This window comes from Cygnus atratus, chromosome 2, assembly GCF_013377495.2.
Source record: "Cygnus atratus isolate AKBS03 ecotype Queensland, Australia chromosome 2, CAtr_DNAZoo_HiC_assembly, whole genome shotgun sequence".
NCBI lineage: Eukaryota > Metazoa > Chordata > Aves > Anseriformes > Anatidae > Cygnus > Cygnus atratus.
This window is the reverse complement of record NC_066363.1, coordinates 112,646,513-112,668,262: the sequence shown is the minus strand read 5'-3', so window position 1 is coordinate 112,668,262 and position 21,750 is coordinate 112,646,513.

Genomic DNA, 21,750 nt, shown 5'->3' with positions numbered 1-21,750 from the left:
TTATTGGTGTTGTCAGGTCTTCTCTGGCTATAAAGCCCAGGCCCACAAGAGGAGGAGGAGATCAGGATTTACTGGTGCAGTGGACAAGCACCCAGGTGCTACTGCCTCGTGCGTTTTCCTTGCTGCATCTGGCACTGAATTTGGGTGAGGGAGGAGGTGCTGAGGAGGTGGCACCATGCAGCTGCCTGTACAGAGGGGCTGATACCCCTGGGATGCTGGTGGGTACCCAAGGCTGGGCAGCTGGTGGGTATGGCCACCAGGGTCCAGCGTTAACCAGGGTCCTCCACATCTCCCATAGCACAAGTCCCCAGTGCTCAGACAAATGCGTTGAGCCCAGCTCTACCTACATCTACACAACCCTTCTTTGGATGGACGCGTCTGGGGGAGCTGAATGAATGCAGATCAGGATGAGACCTAACGAAGCAGAAACTTGTTTAGACATTTTTCCCAACCAAAGCAATTAAATCCTTTGTTACAACTCATGATCTTTCTGTCTTTCCCTACCAACATCCACCTGCCGTTGCCTCTATCTTTATTGGGATTCCTTAGACAAGTCACTCATCATAGATTTTGCTTCCCTGGTATTAATGGCATTGGGTTATTGGCTTTGTGCGACTGACAGTCAGAGCATGGTGTAAATCACAAGGAAGGAGAAAACTCCCACTGTGGAATTCTGAATCTTTTTGTAAAAATATTTAATTCTATGCACTTACCTGTCTTTTCAGTATGTAGAACATATCTGGTTCTGGTCTTCAAATGGTAGTTTTGTTCCTGTTAGCTAGTTCACAGGGCTCTTACACAGGGCTTTGTGGTCGGGAGCATTTAATTCCTCTCCTCACCCATTTTTTTTTACTCTTAAAATAAGTGTTTTGATCAGAAGCTAGAACACTGGAGCTGGCCGAGAGTTTATGCAAATCCAGCCAAAGCCTTTTGCCTAGTTGATTCAATCTTCCCTTTAATCCCCACGATGATCCGCAGTAATGGATAAAAATTCTGAGCAGGAGCAGGGAAAAAAAGCCCTCAGGAAGCAATTTTGATTGCTGTGAGGAAGCACTTGAGGCTCTTGGCCCCGGGGAGCTCTCCCCAGTTCATCGGAGGCATTCAGATACCATGGTGATGGGGGTCTTTATATGAATAACTAGATAGATAAATGGTGAGTGCTTTTGATCTCTGCTAGCCTGTATTTCATGTTGTCAGCTGGGGAAGAGGCTATTCAAATCTGTCGGCTGCAGGAGGTCAGCCAGGAGAGAGAAAATGTCTTCATTACAGCCTTCTGTTCAGCCAGACCTCCCAGCTGACCCTGCTGCCCAGGCTTGTCAGTCAGATGAGGAAAATTTTCTGACCGAGGGAAGGCATTGCTGTGCCAGATTTATTCCCAGTGTAGGAGCTTGGAGGTAGCAGCGTGAGACCCAGGAAGACTTCGCTAGCACTGGGGCATGTCCCAAACCAGGACAAATGTGTGACCACGCCATCTTGGTCTGTGTTGCGAAACCAGGCTGGCTTTTCTTGGTGTTATTTTCAGTGCCACTATTTGGAGGGCTCAGAAGGCAGGCCTCAAGCTGAGTGACTGCAGAAGAAAGCCTTACTTGGTAGTTAGAAGAACCTAAATATTAATTACACTTTCTGCATGAGTCTTTTCAATCAGTGAGTCCCCTTTCATGGGTCTGATATACATTCCAGGCAATGGAAATGGAGTTCATTCTAGTTTACATTTCAGGCTGGGAGTGAATTTATAGTGTTTCTTTAAAGATAGTGCTCTGGCTTTGTGTGCACAGCCCCACTGAGATCTGTGGCAATGCTCAGGAAGGAAACCTGGGCAGATCTCACAAGCTTCTAACAGAGAAAGAACACTTTGGCTATTGGAGGGCATGTTTTTGCAAGGGGATGCATGCAAAACTGCAACAGGAATTCCAATCCCATTATTTGTTAATGGGATTTTGTAAACCTCATGTTCACAGGCTGAGATAAACAATATATGCTTCCTGAATTCCTCTTGCAAGAAGAGCTCCTTACAGCTTAGCTAAATTACACAGTAGTTATCATTTACAAAGAATGAAAATGAGAAAAAGAGTCAGTGAAATTAATTTACGTCTGAAAGATTTCTCAGTTTTTGGATTGAAGGGTGGGGGAAACAGAGTGTCCTCCAAAACCACACTCTTAATGGGGATAGTTTTACTACGTTAGATCATTTCCAGAAAGCATTATAAAAATGTTCCCTTTACTCAAGCCAGCAAGGTTTTAATAGTATCAAAGCAAAATATAGTCTGCTATTAGCATGAAATAACATTAGCATAAATAGAAAAGAGTCAGGATGCTAAAAAAGAATTCCACATAATTGGCCTGCTCATTTCACTAGACATCACTGTGGCTGAGAAACTGTGAAATTTCCATAATAATCGAGTGCAGAGGAAAACAAACAACAATTTTATTGATAGGGAAATTACATCCTGTTGCTGAATATAAAACTACAGCACTGTTCAATGGCCCCTTAACAGCACTGAAAATATATATTAATTTTTAAGTGTAAATGAAATGTAAATAAAATATTCATTTCAATCTGGACACAGAATTCTCCTGATAGTGTTTCAGGGCAGAAACCCAGGAGATGTATATTTGGATTCCATGTCCTAGACTCTAAGCTAGTGGCATCTGATACCTTTGTGGAAAAGATTCACTCAGCTTCTCTGTGGTGATATACTTGTGCTGGAAAGCATGGTACCAACTGGTCTGTGAGAAGGTGCTGGCTTGGGAGAGAAGGGCTCCTTGGGATTTTTTCTTTCTTTCTTTTAAAAAAGACAATCCTTCAGCACTTTGTAGCAATAATCCCAGATATTACATCTTAAAATAATGCTGTTGCAGTGGTTAGGACTGTTACAGCAGGGCTGGATTGTGTCCAAAAAAGCAACCAGCTCCTTTTCCAGACCAGGGAGAGCAAGGAAAGCAGCTCTGGGAAACAAGTGACCACACCAGTCGTCACCACATGGACTCAGGGCTGGCAAATGGGCGTCCAAGCCCTGACTCCTTTGGGGCTGGGGCATGCATGGTGACAGCGAAGAAGCTGCTTGGGTTTCTCAATCAGCTTCACTGTGCCAGCAGCAGCAGCGAGCCAGGCAGCAGCCCTAGCAGAAGCAGGTTTCTCTCTTCCCCCGTCCATGTGGCCAGGCACTGGAGACCCCTCTCCCCACCACCTCCTGCAGCCAAAAGCCCTCCTGCACAGCCAGCCAGGAGCGCTGCCCCGCCAGCACGACTCTGCTTTGCATCCCCTATGCACTCTGCACAGCAGTAAATGATTTCCCCCCAGGGCAGCGCGATGGAGAAAAAAGGGCCCTGAAATTCAGCCGTGAGCCACCCCGAGACGGCTCGTCCTAAAAACCGCGGCTGGGGCGGGGGGGGGAAGGTTGGGAGGGAGATGGGAGCGATTGTGTGGCTGTACAAAGCCAGCGGAACAGTTAATGCTTTAACCTTGCGTATAATTTATACAATAAACAAAGTCACATGTTTCTCTAATAATTTAGATGTAAGCAAATGTTGATTTATTCAGGAAGGCTACTGCCGGCAGCAAAGCCTGCAGCACTGAAATTTGAATTAAACTAGGACAGAAGCAGGCTAGTCTATAATAACATTTGTATAATTTTATTTTTGCCCTTGGCTCAGTTCATTTCCTTCTACAGTAGATGCATGAAATTGGTTCTTCAGCCACCTTTAGCTGATGTTCATTGATATTGGGGGTAGGCAGAGAAGCAAGAGAATGTAACCTTTTTAGACTTTGTGTTTGCAATCACAAGGCCATGAATTCCTAGGTCATTTACAACAATAATTTTCTGCTCTGCCTTCCCTTCCTGCAGTAATCTCTGAGCAGCACCATTTAACCTGGGGTGATGGGGCTTTTCCCCCCATTTTTTCCTGCATGGAGACTTCTAGAACAGAGCCTGTTAAACAGATGCAAATGTTGTGTTGTTTTTATCCTTTTATTCAGGCCCGAGGGCATGAAATTGGAGTTCTCTTACTCTGCCTTCAAAAAGAAGGAAAGGGACTGTATGATACTTTAAAAATGATGCTGAAAAAAAGAGCACTAGCATGGATATCTGGAGAGGATCCCTTAGTTTGGCTTCCCTTCCAGAGCAGCCTTTGAGGAGCAGAAAACATGCTGGGTATGGGGAAAGATGCAGAGAAGCATGAGGCAGCGATATCATCAGGGAGATCTGGTGGAAGCAAAAACCCAAGCCTCAGAGGATTCACACTGATGAGAAAAAACATTTTACATCTACCCAGGAAGTCTGCAATAGGTCTTCAAGGGAAGTCAGAGGATGCTGCTCCGGGATGGAGATGTCACTGGGCACCATCCCACCATGGAGGGGACACCTCGTGTCGCATGGCTGGGCTGAAACACACAGCGAGCTTGCTTGAAACGCTCCCAAGGGCATGGTGTTTGCCTTTCCTGAGCCAGAAGGGACTGTCTTATGATGGGGGTAGAGGCGTGAAAGCGAAGGGGCGGCTGGAGAAGTGGGAGGGGAGGGGAGGGTGAGGGGAGCTGAGAGCACGCTGGCAGAAGAGCGATAACGTCTCTGCCTGGCAATGTGACAGGGATCATCTTTTAACAGCCGCCAGGACGAGCAAGATTGTTGCACAGGGATGACTCAAGTTGTTTTTTTTCCAGACTTAAGCCCGGCCAGGTGCAAGAACTTGAATGCCTATCACAAACTGAGGTAGTGGTGCTCTTACTCATAACACCCCTGTATTCGGTGATTTCATGGCTGTGGTATTTGCTAAAGAGTAACTTCATTCTCGCAGTCCTCTAGGTTACAAAGAAAAACTCCTTAACGTGACTGAAAATCAAAACAAGCTCTGTGGGCCCAGGGCAGTTCCTGGGAATCGGGAGCTGTCCCCAGTCATCCCAGCATGCCCAGACCCTGCATCCTCCCCGTGACACTTCCAAAGACCAGGAAAATAAGCATTTCAGCAGAAACAGCCACCTGACTGAGGGCATGGCTGACTGCCAGGGTTAGAAGTGCCAGCCTCAAGTTCTTCCCTTAAAAACATAGACAGGCTACATAAATGAAGGGTTTTCTAAACAAACTGAATCCAAAATGTTGGATTTCCTACCTGTATTAAACATCTCCATTTCAGTTCCTGTAACTTCGATTGTTATTTTTATTTCCTTCTTACAAATGGAAAACCCAAGCTGTGGGCAGCTGCAGTTTGAGATAGAGATAAACTCCCAGGATTTCTTCTGGTCCTCAATCCTAACATTATGTGAGCGATGGATACCTTGAGTCTTATGCCCCCATGAGTGTTGTCTTGCATATTCTCACCTGAAGGCTAAGGGCCATGATGTAGTCATGTTCTTCAGCAGCCTTCCCTGACCACAGCGAAGAGAGGAGAGCCACACCTTCGTGCCTTCTGTGTCTATCCACCTCTGCCCATGACAATACTTGCAGAACTTTCTTCCAGATTCCTCTCCCTGTGTGCTAAGCACCACAAGCAAGGGAAGGGCAATCCAGGGAGCAGATTGCCTACACTGACAGTCGCAGCTTCCCAGGCTGCTCCCTGGGTCAGGTGCTGCCCCTGACCTGGGGCAAAGTCGTGGCTGAGCCCTTCGTTCCCTTATTATAACTCAAAAGATTGGATGAAATCCTCAGCTGGAGTAAATACTCATTACTCCCGGCCCTCACCCACTGGTTTGCAAAAGCACACAGAAGTAGCCACATTTCTGCTGTTAAAACTGAGCTTGGTTCACACTTCTGTGGTTAAACAAGTAAGTATCGCTGCATTTTATTTAGCTCTGTTAATGCCACACTAAGAATGTCATGTGTTTTAACATAACCACACTTTCCCCCTTTTTTTAAAAGCCATAAATGAAACATTAAAAGTCTCAATCCATCACGGTGACATCAGATCAGTGGACTGTGACTTTTATGACATCAGAGCAATTGATTATATGACTCTTTTATGTGTAGCTTGCTATGCAATGATTGCTCTCCTCTCCATATATTACATCCTAACATCCTGGAATAATCTCTAGAGATAAAAAAGAATCGCTGTGAAGCAGTGAAGTACAGTAGTTACAGAATTGCCATAAAACTGTCATAAAAAAATTGTAGAAACAGAAATGCCTTTAAAGATAGCAATGTTCCATTATGGGTCCCTAGCTACTGGGCTGTATTTGCCCTATGCACACCTTACTATATTTACTGCTTCTGGATATTTCTGTACCTTTCTCCCAGCAGCTTAGATGGTTACCAAGACATGCAAGGGTGTTGGTCTGTGTGCTGCAAGTCCCTCCGTCCCATTATATCATCTCTAACAAGTCTCACACCTTTTGCACCACGCTACATGCAGAGCCTCTTCTCAAATCACTAAAAAGAAGCTGACAGTGAAAGGAAGGTGTGAGCTGTTTGTTGCCATGAAATTGCTGAAAGAAGACAGATATTCTGTAGTGCTTATAAATAAAGGTGCTGCTAAAATTCGATTCAGGGCACAGAATAAGTAGCTCTTTCTTACTGAGAGCTGATGTGGAAAGCTCTGCCCAGAAGACAGAGCTCCAACTGGATTTTTTGCTATGAAATCACACGTGCTTGAGCCCAGTCAACATGCAAGGTGCTGTGCTATGTAGCCGTGTGTTTTCTTGTGTTCTCCAGGTTATCTTCCACAGGGTTACTACTGGGAGCAATGAGCAAGCCAGTGTTTTTCTTTGCCAGTTACAAATTTGTTGCTGTGTGGGAGGATAAGTTCCAACAGGCAAAGACAAATGCTTTCTCTTTTTTTTCTCCCCCCTTTCTAATCTCAAGGCAATTTAATGTAAGCAGAAAGGTGCTACAGTCCTAAGGAAGGTATAAGTCATCTGAGAAGTTTATGCCTCCAGGTCCTGAAAGCCGAGCTCTGGCAAATCTCACCCCTGCTGCTGCGGATGTCCGTGTCCCCAGCGTCTACCCTGCTACCTCTGCTCCTGAAAGGGGTGGCCTCTGGCAGAGGAGAAGGTCCAGAGACCGGGGCAGGGGCTGTTTTCCCTTGAGGATCCGCAGCTGCTGCTGTTCTGCATGTGAGCGGGCACCTACAGATCATTCCCAGGTTGTCTGCCTTGCCAGAGAAATACAACAGCTTCAAGAAATACTTTAACATCTGCAAAATACTTTGGGATCCTTACACAGAAGGCACCAGAGAAAAGATGTTTGCACAATAAAAATTCCACAGGCAGCCCTTGATGCCAACATCCTCTAGTCACCCTCAGAAATGATGCAGTGCAGCCCTCTTCTTCCTCTGTCCTTCCCAAAGAGGCATATTTTGGCAATCTGAGAGACAACCTAAGCTATCTAAGGTGATGAATGGTTAGTACTTATCCCACTCACAAGGATCTGAGCTCTGTTTTATTAGGTCGGGAGGGGAGGGGGGGCGGTAGAGATGAGTGGCCGGGACCTTTTAAGGGTCCTTTGCAGAGTCCAGGGTGATTTCAAGGGCAGCTTATGGCATAGGATATTGACAACAACAGAGCCCAGCTTGAGCAGCCACCCTTAACTCATCCTAATTTATATGCAGACCAAGCAGCAACATTATTGTTCAGCTGGGGGCATATTTAATTGCTGAATGTTCTGCAGATGTCTTGCAGGCTGGATAGATAAAGGCATTTAAGTTGCTGACTTATAACAGCACATCTTTCTTCTTTTAACATAAAAATTCGTACCTTCTTTGATGGATGTGGAATTTATAGGACCGAAATCTTGTGCTAGTCCTTTAGAATATTTTAGCAAGCATTCAACTCCCCAGCACTGCAAAGGAGCAGCTAAACCACGATGCCTTTTCATCAGGAAAACAAATGAGCTTCATTACTGTAAAAGCAGTGCTTCCGCCTGGTATGAAATCGAGGAAGGTCCATTATTGTTTCTTTAAACCCAGCAGTACAATGTGTCGGGCTCTATCCAGACACCAAAGGGACTGCAGTTCCTTCAAGTGCCATCAGTCTGTTCAGTGCTGAATGAGATGTACAAGGACTCACGAGACTTGCCCCAAGGAGTGTGTGACCCCACGGCAGTCGTGCAAAGCACTGCTGGTGCCAGGGTCCTGCACAGCTCCTGTTTGTAGGAATATTGTGGGGTGCCAAGCAGTATGGGATCAGGCCCATGAATGTAAAGGTCTCTGGGAAGAGAAGTGTCTTGTCTGTCTCTAGGTCACAGCTTATATTAAGGGCTACATAGTGCATAGTGTCCTTTTTTTTTTTTTTTTCTACATTCTCTTTCAAATCCCTCCCAATTTTCAGGAATAATCAGATTTAAAAATGGACGTCCCTTATATTTTTTAATGGCACCTTTGATTCCCTTTTTGGCTTGCGTCACACCAAGTCTCCTCCATCCCAGTGACTTAGGTGTCTGACAATTTGTCAGGGAGATAGCCATAAGTTAGGCAGAAAACCGGACTCCATTAAAAAAACATAAAAGCTGGGAGGAGGCAACTTGATGTGGCATGGCTCCTGGCAATGAGGAAGCATGAGTGCATACTGAAGCTTAGAAATAGAAAGTGATGTCCTCATAAAAATATGGCTCTAGGCTGGTGTGCCACTAGAAATTCTTCTGTCAGTTTAGAATATTTAGCTCTAAGGGATCTCTACTTTCAAATGGATCTTTTGATGCAAAATAGGCTGCACAGACGGAGATAGTGTTGAAGAAGGGAAAGTCACATTTGCTCCCAGTTATGCTTGGTAAACTGAAGATTTTTAGATAGACTTTTTGATCTTAAAGTATTGAGTGGGCAGGTGGGTTACCTCGCTGGTGTGTTAGCTCTCCAGGCCCTTCTAACTGAAAACCTTCACTGATGTCTGGGCAGCTAAATAATACTGAAAGCCTCAACACCGCTGGTTATCAGGGGAACCTCTTTAGCCTAATTTGAAAGCTCAAAGCTCCAGGCAACTGAATTTTTTTGGTTACAGGCTCTTTTGTGTGATGTTCCAATGCAGTATATCCAATCAATGATGCGATATCACGCACAGTACCATCATGTGGATGTTTATTCCCCCCGTGTTTTGTATTTGACTTGTTAAACTGCAAGAAGAGTTCAGGGAACAAACGGGGAAAAAAAAAAAATAATAAAAATAAAAAGCTGCTCCTCAGCTCCCCTGCTGCAGAAATTTAAAACTAGCTAACGCACAAGCCTCAGCGCTCCAAAAGAAATGAAAAGAGCAGAAAGTGAAAATATATACATATGTATACACATGAACAAAACATGAGCCACAGTCATGGCAATCTGGGCTCCAATGTGCCAAACAAAAGGGGTTATTCCTCCAAGCAATCTTTGCACCGTAAAATTTAGGACACAACAAGGCTGGTTTATGATCATGTTGTAGATTCCGCTAGAAAACCATACAGTTGCAGTACAGTAAATTCCACTGAAGGTTGGGGCAGGCTGGTTCTCTGGTTGTTTTGTTTTGTTTGTTTGTCTTTTAGTATTGTAACTTCTAAAAGAATTATTGTTAAGGAACGACATTTTGGATGGGGCATGTGAGCAAGGCTAGTGGTCAAGATACTCATTTTTCCTTTCTTCTCTAATTACACTCACGCAGCCCCATTGTAATTTAAGATCATTTGGGGGAATTACAAGAACTGTGAGAATTCTTTCCACACTGATTCTTTTTTACACAAATAGTAATAGGCCAGACCTTCATATGAAATAAATCAGCCCAGACTATTTCATTTACAGTGTGTCTGTGTAAACAACCTTAAATTGATTGTATTTATTAAGATGCCAAAAATAAAAGTAAGAGGAAGCTCCATGATGAATGATTCATATAAAAGGGTGCCTGATACCTCCCAAGGTTTTGGCTCAGAAGAACAAGAGCATTTTATGGAAACTCCTGTGTTTTATAACTCTTTCCATTTAATTTGATGCAAGTTCTTTCATCCAGTCCAGTAAAAACACAGAAGATGGTTCAGAACTAAGATTCAAGCAGGACTACATTATAAGATTTTAAGGCTTTGAAACAGAGCTTCCAGCTCAACTGGAACCAGTGCTTGCCTAAATTATGTTTTCCTATGTTTACAGAATTTTACTGTCAGTCCAGCTTCCCTTTCTGCTCCTATCTAAAGCAAGCCACAAGCCTGCATTTAGGATGCTGTAGTCCCTGGACACTGAGATAACTGTGACACTGGGAGTTTCTCTTTGTCTTTTCATATGGTCTGTCTCAAATGAGAATTCATATTTGAACCCTAATATCTGTGATGATGAGACAAATGGGCAGTGAACAGTGGCAGGCATCTGACAGGGGCAAGCTTCCAGTACGCACTCTGAGCTGTTTTCTTGCACTGTGAGAAGAATCTCTTCTCCTTTGGCTTGATCTTGACAGTGCTGAGTGACAGCTGATGGTGCTGATAACCTTGTTCTGCCATTGACATGAGCCAGATGTGAGGCTACTCCACCCTGCAGGGCTGTATCCTGCACTCACCATTACCCTGGAGTGTTTACTAGGTAGCCAGATCTTACTTTTATCTTTGGCATCCAAATAAAGTAAAATCATCTTGCCATTATTTATACAGTTCTATTGAAGCAAAGTTTCCATGGATGTACACTGGCCTCAAATTCAATTAGCAGTGCTGACACTTCCCTGCCTTGTGATTCTTCACAGCTAGTTCATGATTCCTTTGTTGGTTTCTGGAAGATGTCATGAGAGAAGCTGTGACAGTGAGGCAACGAGGAATGAAGCAACACTTCCACTTTCACACTGGGTGTACTAATCTCATCCATAAGTGAAATGTTATCCCAAATTAAAAGTATTCACTTAGTAAATGAATCACTGTTAAAGTCAGCTGTACTGCAAATGGGCATAATCAGATGAGCCCTTCTTTCTCTCTTAAAGGCTTTGGCATCAGAGTAACAAACCAAAGAGCATGCCAGGAGATGTTGAGCAAATTCTTCCAAAACAAGTAAAATTGTCTTTCTTACAGCTGCATGTCTTCCTCTCTGTATTCACAAGGTTCAGATCCATTTGTCAGCCTTTTAGGTGGTTTCGAGTTGTGCCGTTTATAAGCAGCGGGGAGGGTAAACATACGGAAGCAACAATTGCCTCTCGGGATACTTAAACAACAAGAAAACAGCACTCTCCAGATAGGAAGCACCACAGAAGAGCAAAGAATTAGCATGATTAGGAAATGAGGTGAGCCAGCTAGCCTCTTACCCCAACAAGGTAGAAAGGATCAAAAGGTCTGCCCAGGTCTATAGGGGATCTGGGCAGGTCCCAGGAGTCCAACTGTGCCAACACCTGCCAAAATGTGCCTGGGATGGCACATGGTTGCCTATGTTTTGGATTGCACTCAAACCTAAAATGAAACTCAGCAGAACCAAAACTGAATAAATCTGGCTGGTTTAGGCAGGCACTCTGTGAACACACAGGGTACAACCAAGCAGCAAGAAACTGGGGGGAAAAACAAACAAAACAAAACAATAAACACAACCACATAGGGATTGTATATTTCAACACTGTAGCCAAGAGATTCGTGCACGTAAGTGCCTTACAAGCCCTGTGCCCAAACGATATAGTAGGTGGCATTAGAAGGGATGTTTTCTATACTGCTGAAGGTAATCTGGTATGGAACTACCTACAAAATTCAATATGTCCACAGTATAGCAACAGTAACTATTTCACCTACTCCCAGCTTACTTTGCCAGTTGATACATGACTGGTTTGGAGAGACATTTTACTAAAACCTCATGATCCAGACAATCTGTAAACACCAGCATAACCCCGTAAACAAGGGTTTCCCCTTTTGTTGTTAATTTTCCCTTCCTGCTGAGGGAATGTAATGAGCATTTCTATTAAGTCATATGGTACAAAGTATGCACAAATGAACATTCATTCTAACAATAATGTCAGAAACAACTCACTTTTTTCCAAATGGTAAATTTTAATTGCTGGCTTAATCTAGTGTAATAACAATGTGGAGGCTTTAGGCCTCAGTTCATTAAAACATTTAAACATGTGCTTAAGTATCATTGCACTTAATGAGACTTAAGTCTCTTCCTAAGTGTTTAGCTAGTTCAGTGACTTGATAGAAAATCTGGGGAGTAAATATTTACTGATTAATTCAGACCACTGATAATACGATTCCATCAAATAGCATCTGAATAAAAACTTCTAGGCATAAAATCTAAGAATGGAAGGGAATTAGCAGGCTGAAGGGCAAAACAAAACACTTAAAGCCAGTGAATCATCTTGTAGCTACTGTGAGCACTGTTTCAAAGGAGGAGCTGGTTGGCATATACCCATACAAAAAAAAAAAAAAAAAATCAGAAAAAAGTAATCGAATACCATCATGCAGCAGAATCCAACAAGTCAAGCCTAAGTGCTAAGAAAACACCTTCTGAGAAGGTGAGATTCTCTGCCAGTGATAGGCAGGAAATGGTGTGCCTCCCATCACTGGAGATCCTGTTGCACACAGGGATGGTTGTCTCCTACAGTTGCTGAGAAACACTCAATGGTTGAGCAGGATGATAGGCATCTGGACTTGGAGAAAGCCTTCAGGTTGCCTGTGACCCAAACCACCCACTTTAGAACACGGCTTTTAGGTACCTTCCTGAAAATTTCTCCATGGTTTGCCCAGTGGTCTTTCTTATTTTCCCATTTTTCTCAAAAAAAAAAATATTTTAAGAGGAGAAAACTATTCTGAATAAAATATTGATCACATAGCTCATCATTTAAATCTAGAAAAGTAAGGATTTTGTGGGTCTTAGCTTTGTCCTCTTTGTTGCTCATACATAGATATATAGATAGATTGATAGAGGTACACATGTTTATATACACACATACACATATGTGCAGAAGAGTACTCAGTACTACCACACCTGTGAAGGAGTGCCTATAAAACTGCATGATGTTTAAAGCCTGAACAAAACATTAACAGAACATGTTTACCACCAGTACTAAAGTATGCAGTCTGTTTGTTTCCACGAGCTTACACTTGGATATGATCTCCACAGTAAAATGAATTTACAGAGCAAATCAGAAATGAGAAGTACAACCCCGTGGTATTTAAAGCCATAGGAACTTTGTTATTGGCTTCAGTGAAAATGATGTTTCCCTGGGACATACAAATTACTGGAGTGAACTAAGTAAGTCTCCGAAGGGTCCAAAAGGGTGATGGGCAGTACCCATCTATTTGTAACTTCCTCATTCACCAAAGTGTTATGGTTAAAAGAGACCAGGATTCATTACAACAAGGTTTGAAACTCAAATCTTCCAGGTAGTAAAGTTTTGTAATTAAATTAGAGAAGAAGAGACAGCTTAAAACACATATTAAGGGAAAAAGAAAAAAAAAAGAAAAAAAATCCTGCAGCTTTATAGCTAAGGCCAGAGAGGGAACTCTGTGCAACAACTTTATTCGAGAAAGAGATTGTGCCTTTGTGATCTTACAACATCATTTCTCGCTGAAAGCTGGCAAGGCTGCAAGTTTCTTTCACAAACATAAGTCATCTGCACCAACATAGTTAAGATGACTTATGTGGATTTTCTTCAAGCTTTTGACAAGATCCCTTGCTTAAAAAAAATTGTAAAAGCTGCACAGTAGAAAAGACGTGTTGTTCTCTGTTGTAAAAACTGGACTGGGAGACAGGAACTCCTGAGTTCTCATTGTATTTCCTTTGATCTATATGCCCTGTTCATAATAAGCCTGACACTTATTCCTTCTGTGGCTTTGGGCAAGTCATATAATCTCTCTGCCTCCTTTTCCTATCTTGGGGGGTATTGCATGGATTAGTTGGTCAATGTTTGTAAAGCAGCTGAAGAGTATTGACCCGATTCTCCCAGGGAAGCAGGGACACTCAGCTTCTTGGAAAGTCATGACCAATAAATTCTAAAACATGCTACAGAAAATAAATACCAGCAGAAAAAAAAAAATGAATCCAGCCGTGACACCAACTATACCTGTTGTAATTCAGTTTGTTCCTGCAAAAGGCTGAACACACTAAATCCCCTCCCACAGCTGTCACAGGATCCCAGGACCCTCCTGGTGTGGTTGGCATCTTTCAGGTTTTGGACTGTAGCTGTTGATGAGAAAGAAGGGAGAATGGACTGCTCCTCAGGGGGACACAGAAACCACTCCCAGCAAATGTTTGCACTAGTGAGCTGGCAGGGGAAAATAAACAGTGATTGAGCGACACTTGCTAATGGTACTCATTGTCCCATGCAGCTGAAGAGGATTGTGAGAAGCCTGAGATGAATTAAGAGGCATTGGTGTATCCTGAATTTGGGGATAACTGACGATCAAATGAGCTTAGTCTTGGACGCGAGTAAGGTAATAAACACTGGCACAATTCTCTCTGTGACATCATTAGTTTTACTTTGAATTAAGTTTGGTTTGACTTTGCTGCACAGTAACAACCTGCATGTTTCCACACCTATCTGTACGTGGGCACAGAGAAGTATCAGAGAGGATTGATCCTGTACTCGCAACAGAGTGGGTTCGTTAGCTGACCATTGAGCTAAAAAAAAAAAAAAAAAAAAAAAGGCAAATTGAGCACATCTTTCTGGAGCATATCTTTCTAAGAGAGAAATCGAGAGAGACAATATCATGGCCAAGGCACTGGAGAGTGGCAGCAAATGCCCAGGCAAAGGGGAAAGAATATTTTCTTCATATTCATGCCCTTTTCTGATCATTCTGAATAGCGCTTTTCACTGTTGGCTGGTATCACGAGGAGAAAGACAGCAGCAGCTGCTGCATTAGCAGAACTCTGCATTTTCTGCTGGGGCAGAGAAGTGCAGGAGGCAGAGAGATAAGGCAGTTTTGCCTGTGTGAGTGCACTTTGGAGTGGCTATTTTTGTGCACAGGTAGTGTAATTGCAGAGAGAGGAGAAGGCAGTCAGCAGCCTTAACACAGAGCTCTATTCCTTCCTTTGCACCAGCAGCTACGCCAGCTACATCAAGCCACTGACTCTTTGCCAGCACTCCTTGCTATTATCTCTGTCAGGGGAGTGTTCCTAGTATAGACGTGGCCTTGGCAGCAATGTTTCCTTGCTAATGTGCCCTTGTGAGATGCCTCTTTCATGCCACCTTCACCTATATATGTTTGGTGATCATTGTGTCCTTTCTTCTAGAGGCTCTCTAGGATGTATACTGCATGGTTCGGTCACTCCCAAGAAGACCGAAGACTGGAAGAAAAACAACAACAAAAGCCCAAGCAGAATAGCAGAAGGTTGGCTGACAAGGTAGGACTTCTCTCAACATCTGTCTCATGCTGGCTAGGACACAGAAGGGTTGCCTGAAGGTATCTACGGGAGTACCACCCTTGCATGAACTAGCACAGCAATTTTCATTGACTGTGGCATGAGAGGGAGAGTTTTTCCAGATGGGCATTTTTCCCTGGCAGACATTTTCAGCATTTGCCTTAGGAGATGACAGTCTCTATTTTCACAGGCAGTCAACTAAAATCCTCTTTAAACTTGTAGGTCTCCTCATGTCCCCCTAGCAGCTGTGACAGGACCAGCAGGGCATGGATTAAAATATCAATGAGCTTCTGGCAAGCCACTACTTTTGACCATAAAAATGAACAAATAAGAATAGTGATGAGGCGGCAAGGTTTGTACCTCTGGCTGCTGTCTCTACCCAAAAACCCACTGTTGTCTAGTACTACTCAGTGCTTACAAGTTCCTTGTATAAAACAAACTATCAGGCCGTTACTAAAACATAAAAATCATCAATATAACTGCAGGTGTGATATCCGCATTACATATGGAACCAAGAATGAAGCAGACAGTAGCTTAACATTTTTGTACCACTCCTCCTTTACATAAGCTCATCCATCAAGTAGGACTAGACTAGCCCAACTCCTATAATACCTTGCAAGCTTGGGAAATGACAATGATGTAAAATCGGTGTGAGGTGAAAAACGGCTGCTTTTCATGAAGTGGCTAGGAGAAAAACAACATTGATTTAAAAGTGGCTTTCTCCAAATTATTCCAAGCAGAAAAGTAACACTGCTTTTCTGCAAAGAGGGAGCAAAGGTACATTAGCAACGTCAGTTTTTCAAAACTCATGCATAGCGTTGAAAGCACAGGGTAATTTCTGTCTTACAGAAATACAATACAAACCAAAATACATTTTTGATTTGGAAAGTGCTACAAGCAGTACCTGGTCTTTCATGTGTATTTTTTTTAAGATATATTCAGTCTACAATGAGTGTAGAAAATAAGTATGGTTCCAAAATCTGCAGGTCACTCATTGCAATCACTATTTGTAGGTCTAAAACCTTGGAATGAACTGTTTCTGAGGGGTGGACGTAATAACAGCCAGGTTCAAATGCTACAGTCAGACCCTTTCTTTATCCAGATCAGCCACTTGAACATCCCAGACCAATATATGCACTCCCAGACTTTGGGATATCCAAAACACAAATATGAATCCAGATTTTACAGCCTGAGTTTCTCTTAAAGCTGTATTTTCTATCCCTCTGAAATATTTCCTCAGTTGAATAGGATGGTTTATTGAGTAGAAATTCATGTTTCAAATAACTATCTCAATGCATTACCATATTTTGCTACTATCTCACACTTTCCGGAAGAGTGTGTATAGAAGTATAGCTATACTGAAAGAGAGTACTATATCATCAGTGCCAATTTTCTCTCTGAAAACTCATGGTACAGTTGAATAACAACCCTGAAAATGGTGGTTTTAATGTTAAAAATCTGGAAGGGAAGGTTGTTGGTGTGTTTTGTTATTTAATAATACCAGATACCTCTGCTCATTTTCACTACGTGCATAGGTGTGCTCAGGGAATATTTTTATGGGTAGGAAAGCTAAGAGGTTCAGGCACCCAAAGGATGAACAAAGAGAGACTCTAACATAAATTTATATGGTGCCCTGAAGGTACCACCAGTGTATTATAGGGCTTCTCATGAGCAGTTTTGGCTCACGCAATAGGACCGTGAAGTGAAGCTAAGTGGTTCTGGACCAGGTGAACTGAGAATGAGGCAGATTATACTACCTCTAGAAACTGTGTGTTTTGTTAGAGAGTACTAAAATACAAAATAGGAAAAACAAGTTAATCAAATGCACATTTTACTCCTTACCAATCCTCTCCCCCTTCTGCGCCCCAGCATGCACACACATACATGCACACACACCCTTTACCCTCTTTTCCTCAGCATAGTCTTTAATTAGAATTAGTTGAGCAGTTCAGTTGGAATGGTCTTAGAGCAATTTGTACAATCTCATGAGATACATTATCAGTTATGTCCTGAATTCTGCATGCTTTATCTACCAGACTGACTCAAATTTCTTACATGTTCAATTCTGCTGGTATTTCACACAGTCCAGCCCAGAAAAGCTCACAGTGACCATATGGGTACATTAGTCCTTTGGTAAAGTGGACACACTAACCTGAATAAAACATCTGGCTTGTGTTGGGGTGGAGGGAAGAAGTTTCAAATGTGCTTAGGGAAAAGAAAAACAAACAAACAAAAAAGTAAGTAACAGATAGCAAGAGAACAGGTGAACTCCAGTTTGGTGTCTGCCTTCACAGGTTGTGCAGAATTGGTTCTTTTCCACCTGTTTTGCAGAATTGTCTCTTTCTCCACAACTTTTCTGTGCAACAGCTTTCTGAAGGCAAGAAACAAAGGCACTGTGGTACTGTCCCATTCTGCTCCTCAAAAAGCCTCTCTGCAATCACCAAGCAAGGAGAGGGGTATGCTTCTCAGGGAAGGAGTAACTGGGGAGGGAAGAAAAAAGTGGAGAACATCAGAAAAATGCAGAGGATTTCCCAAAGTTCATTATAGATGCAAATATACATAGGAGGCAATTATACCCAGACTCATAGTTTCAGTCCTGCATGCTCAAAGACAATCTTCTAAGCCTTTCTTTTTTAACCTGTCCACAACTGTCAAGAATTGCCGGAGTTCTTAGCATCTCCAGCTTCCTTCACTGGCAGAGGGATTTAGGGGCACTGAAGGCTTCTGAAAGACACCCATAGAAGAGACCCCCCAAAATGAAGAGAGGCTTTCTGTAAAACTGCTCTGTGGTCCCTGGATTACCCATACAGTTTCTAAGCTTATCCATATCTTCACAAGGGACCCAGAGACTCTCAGGAGATTATGATACACCAAAAATCGATGTTTCTGGGGAAGAACCTAATTCAATCTCAGTTTTCATACTAATTAGAAAAATGACATACAAAGTTAAATGAACTTTACCTCCCAATCCAGTGATGCTATTTGTCCTTAAATCAGCTACCCACAGACTGTGCTCTCATTCCCTGAAGCAGATAACTGAGAGCTTGGAGCCCAAGGTGCAGGGAGGGACATCATCTCCTCCCACGCTGCATGGCAGGCAGAGTCATCATCTCTGGGCAGCTAAGTGCAGAACGAGGGGATCCACATGGAAATAGCTGGCAACTGTAGAGGGATACAGAAATACCCCTATTCAGTTTCTGTGGTTTTCCTAAATGCACCAGGGCATAAATGGCATAGCTGGTAGTGGAACAACTGGACCCCTTAGAAGCAGGGTAGAACTTAGTGTTGAATGAGTTCAGACACCTTCCTATAGTGCACTTATGGCTTGATTTCCAGTCATTTCTTCTCACAAGTGCAAAAAGGATATCATTGCTTAGGCTATTTCCCTGCTTGCTATGGCTTGCACTGTTCAATTCACATTACAGTTAAATAATAAAATCTATTTCTTCAAACGCTGCATCAAAATGTTACTGATAATAAAGAAAAAAAAAATACGGTATTTTTAACAGTCCTTGGGGAAAACAAATCTGGAGAAACTGTGTTCATAAATCTCCCCCTTTGCATGCAATTTAAAATCCTCCAATTTTTACTAAAAAGGAGAAGGAATCACTTGCAAACTATCTAATGTAGGCAACTGTTGCTGGCTTTTATTTCTACACTAACCAGCTCTTCTTAATATTTTTGAAACGAGATTGATACACATATAAAAACCACTGAACTGCAGGAGGAAACTTTGAAAAGAAGGTCAAGCTGACATGAGGGCCTTCCTGAGAAGAGCCCCTGTACTTGTTTCCAGACAGGATTACAGATAAATCAGAAATAATGCCCTTTAGCAAGCGGACACATATGATCCGCAGCCGTTGGAAACCCTGCCTCTTCAAAAGCTGCAATTTTCCAAACTGTTAACATTGACAATGATGCAGCAAAACTACTACAGTTTTCCAGAGGCTAATTAGGAACAGGTGATGATTTGAGCAAAAATTCAGAAATCAAATATTGAACTCAGTTTGTGCTCATTAAGGTTGCTATTCAGCATCAGTAAAATATTTATAATGCACAAACACAATGAAGTTTTATGTAAACCTGTTTTTGAAAAAAAAAGATAACTCCAAGTAAAATAGAAAAGAATTTGGTTTAATGCATTCTCCTTTACATGCAAATTACCTCCAAGCAGTTGATAAAGGTAAACACTGCTAACATATTTATATATATGTATTTATATGTGACAGCCCTTATGAGCTAGGCTGTCTTTTTGTGAACTCTACTGAAGTCAAAAATACATCTGTAGGTCACAGCACGACCACGCCAGCAGTAAAGTGAGGCCTGAGCTGAGGGAGGGAGGGCTGTGGGTAGCGGCTGCTGGGAGAAGGCAGGATAACGACAGGCTGGGTCTTTCCTCTGCTCCGCTTGGAAAGTTCTGTGGAAATGTTTAATTTGCATGTAAAAAGAGATGCAGATGGTACGTCAGCATAACCATTAACCTTGGCTTCTTTGAGGATATCTCCGTTTTATTTATGTGCATTCATATTTTTCACCATCATTCAATGGGAAGGAGGAGGCTGCAGTCCCGTCATGGTATGGCAGCAGACAAACAAAGGCAGCAGTATCTACCCCTATATCTACTAGTAGATATCTACTACCCACCATGATTTGCAGCTACCCTCAGTGAGCATGTGCCCTATCCTGTTAATGTGATGTGAGACTTAAGCCCATCATTTCTTGACTCAGAGATGAAAGTTTTACCAAATGAGCCTTCATGAGGTAACGAACACATTTTCTTGCTTATGAAGAAAATATACTTTTTTTTTTTTTTACCAGCTGTTGACATGATTTGATAAAGCCCTCAATGCAGGTAAAATAAAGCAAAATAATATTTTTAACTTTTTTTAAAGGAAGGTACATTTCTATTTTCCCTCATCTTTCTTTCTAACAGCCACATGCAAGCTTAAAATTAAAATTTGTTCCCTTCCTGATTTTCTCTCTGTATTATGCAGGTCGCTAATGAGTACCAGGCTGCTGGCATTGCTTTATTTATTTATTAGAAAGAGAAGAGCAGTGAAGCATTTAAAACAGTCACATACAAGGAGCCATAAAATTTTTTGCAGTGACACACAGTGAGACAGAAATAAAGTTGGGTCAAGACACAGGTCTACTGAACTCCATAAACCGCTCATTTCATCTGGATGGAAAACTTTGAGCATTTTCTTTACTGCATTTCACTGGCGAGCCATAAGACTTTAAGTTATTAAACCAGCGCTAAGTTCTTAAAATGGACTCGGTTGCTAAAGCTGCATAACGTCAGTAAGAGTTGCAGTGACCGTGGTCCACAAAAACCCAAGTGGGGAAGGCACAAATGGTTGAGGGGAGCTCTTCTTCCTGGGTGCTACTGGTTTGTTTGGAAGAATATTAACATTAAAATTTGCAGATGAGGCTAGGTTCAGTATTTCTTGGGGCATGGAAGTGTGTGGTTCCTTAAAGTTTTTCCTTTTAATTTCTGTCAGCCACTCTCGATTAATTAACCATTGTGGTATATCACAATGGCAAAGCAGTTGCAAATGATGTGAGTCTTACGTGAGAAATGTTACCACGTTATTATTCTTCTGTTCAGAGAGCAAAAGAAGGGAAAAAGAATGGATTGGGTTGGATCTACTTTTAAGCAAGAGAATTAGTCATTCCTTAGGTTACATCAACTGCCTTAGGAGGAAAAGGCAATTGTCATATTTTGCATTATTTTATTTAAAATAATAAACACAAATATAATAAAAAGCTAAATGTAGGTATTTGCTGGATATGTCTGGTCCTATTCGGGGGCTTTATCGGGCAGCTTTGGCCTCCCAGCCTGGTCTTTTTCACAAGAAATGTCAGCAGAGTCTCTGAATTAATGGACTGTGAAGTGCTTAGAAACATACCGTTTCAAAAAAGTGTACTGCAAGGATGTGACACTAATGGGAGGTGACCCATGGGTTTATGACAAAATAGCCCACTGTAACAACAAAAAAATGGACTTCTATACACAGGAGCTTTGAACGACGCAACATGCAATGGAGTGGGAGTATAAGCGGGAGGCAGTATAAGTGAACCCCAATCAGGAGAAAGATTTTCAAATTATTTTGTTATCCCTGGTTTCATTTTCGTCAGGAGAAGGGAGCTGCAAACTCCCAGCTGAAGAACAGGAAATGTGCAAGGCTCCATATTAATTGGGTAATTGGGGAAAGAAAGTTAGTAGCATTTGCGAGCAATGTCACACGAAGCTAAGTGCTAAATTCCTGGATTTGCTTACATGGATTTGTTTTCTTTTAATTTTGCTGCTTCCAAAAAAAAAAAAAAAAAAAAAAAAAGCAATGCAACTCCTTCAATCTTTTTGCAATTCTGCATGGTTGAACATTTGAAATGAGTTTGTGTATCACCCCCAGGCATTGATTCAGACTTGATTGGGGCAAAGCAGACTCCATGTGCTTATTTTTATACACGTCATTTGGGAAGTTATATAGCCAAGGGAACAGAAAATGTGTTGCTCCACTGCCAAATTATCACATATCCCTCGATCAAAACGGG